Source organism: Sinocyclocheilus rhinocerous, unplaced genomic scaffold (genome assembly GCF_001515625.1).
Source record: "Sinocyclocheilus rhinocerous isolate Xijiao unplaced genomic scaffold, SAMN03320098_v1.1 scaffold155, whole genome shotgun sequence".
NCBI classification, from domain to species: Eukaryota; Metazoa; Chordata; class Actinopteri; order Cypriniformes; family Cyprinidae; genus Sinocyclocheilus; species Sinocyclocheilus rhinocerous.
In genome coordinates this window covers 387,136-389,225 of record NW_015661891.1, presented here as the reverse complement: position 1 = coordinate 389,225, position 2,090 = coordinate 387,136, and the positions used below count along the sequence as shown (strand labels likewise).

General features: G+C 35.0%; 1 pseudogene; it reads right to left on the bottom strand.

Annotated features, from left to right (window-relative positions):
- LOC107726841 (solute carrier organic anion transporter family member 1C1-like) overlaps positions 1–2,090 on the bottom strand; it is a 24,166-nt pseudogene that overhangs the window by 2,355 nt on the left and 19,721 nt on the right.

Sequence of the window (2,090 nt, the reverse complement as noted above, 5' to 3'; positions counted from 1 at the left end):
CGCTGCTTTAGAGAAGAGGAAGAAAACTAGGGGTGCACGTAAAAACCTATTCATATATGTCTTCTAACAATTCATATAGAAGTGATTCTGGAAGTGCCATTGTAAGTTTACTAACCTGAAGGCAATGGAATCATAGATACGACACGCTCCTCTCCCTCCACATTGTTTTGTGCCCCATTTCAGACAGGTCCTGTCAATCAAGGCTCCAAAATATATTGCAGGGGGAATGCCACCTAGAAAAGTTTTTTTTTTTTTTTCTTCCTTCGATCAACTCGAGATATTTTTTTTTCTGTTGTATTATAATCTTGTCTTGAAAATAAATACAAAAGAAATCCTCTTACCCAGAGTCCGAATAAGCAGGATATGCACACCAAGAGCCAAAGACTTTAGTTCTGGATTTATGGATCTAAGAAAATAACAGTCAAAAGAACATATTAAAATATCTGTTTCCCAATCAGAAATGTCCTAAACAAATAATTCTAAAACAAACGTAATACAGAATTTATTTTTGTTTCATGTGCCAAGGGAAAACTTGCATCTACACTGCATATAAAGGTATATTGTGTGGATAGAAGTGAGGGAGGAATGTCTAACAGGGTGGAATATTAATGAAATATACTTTGAAAAAGGTCTGTTTGTTAGCAGCTACACATAGCCACAAATTATGTATTTTTAAAGAAATGGTGTTACTTCAACCCTGTTAGTCTACTCATCAACCGTGTTATGTCATACATTATAAAATACACTGTAAATGTTGTAAAAACAACGTTTTGATGCATTTGTGCATTTCTTTCTTTCTTTCTTTCATTCTTTCTTTCTGTCTCTTTTTTAATGTTTCATTACAGTCAATCTTAAAGACAATCAATTATTTTAAAGGTGTTATTACACTGTTGGAAACGATCATTACCTGAGCAGAATAATGTAACCTGGTGTTGCTGCACAAGCCGGGAAAAAGGAACCAATGATTGTCACCGCCATGTAGAACTTAAACATGTAGTCACAATCACTCTTGCGAGGGCACTGGCCCAGCACTGCTGACATGTTTGCATATGGGAAAGGCGAATCTCCAATACAGGTGCAGTTGTGGAATACCTTTGAAAAGAGTCAGATTGTGTCAACTACTACAAAACAAACAAATGCAGTAGGGTCTTAATACAGTAAACCCTACAGTATCTATGTGTGTTTTTTTTTTTTTTTGTCTGTTTGTTTGTTTTTTCCTTCCCCATTAAAATGTAGTAGTAAACAAAGGTTTAGGATTTGGTCATTTCTACAGTGATGAAATTTAGGTTAAACAACAAATATTCAACACTAATTCAAGGTCACTAATCAAATGTACAGTAACCACCCATGTTAAGGTTTTTGTACAAAAGGTCACATTTGAAGCACACAAAACAGGCATCACATGGATCATCACAAATACTTAATGCCAGCTGAAGTGCTGCTGTCAAAAGGGGGACTACTAAATACAGAAACATATTGAAAATCAAATTATATACATATTACCGTATTGTCCCGAATATAAGACGATGTTTTTTTCTTGGAAATACATCTGAAAAAACGCGGTCGTCTTATATTCAGTGTCTAGACTTTGACATGTCAATAATACACCCACAACACTAGGTAGCGCCAAATACGCATAAAACGAGTGTGCCATGAAATACGTAATGTAATGCGTGTTGTAAAGAGCGCAAGTAAAAACAAAAGAAGCAGAAAACCTTACAGCTGCATGAGTCGTGACTGTCACGTTAGCCTGATGGCACCAAACTCCCTTTGTGATTTTAAAACGTAAGACAGTACCCAGATTTGAAGACTACAGTAAAATTTAACTTCTACTGTTAATAAGATTTTGGCAGGCTACTATTAGATGGATAGCCTAAATGTCCTAATTCAGATGGGCTACCTGTTTTGTTTTTTTTATCAAAACAAAAATTAAAATAGGAAAAATATGCAATATGAAAATAACTGAAGACAAAATGTGTTTTACTGAGAAAAAAAAAATTTGTTTTTTAAAAAGCCTTTTTCCAAAAGGTACATCAAAAAGGGGGGTCGTCTTATAATCAAGGTCGTCTTACATTCGGGCCAATACGGTA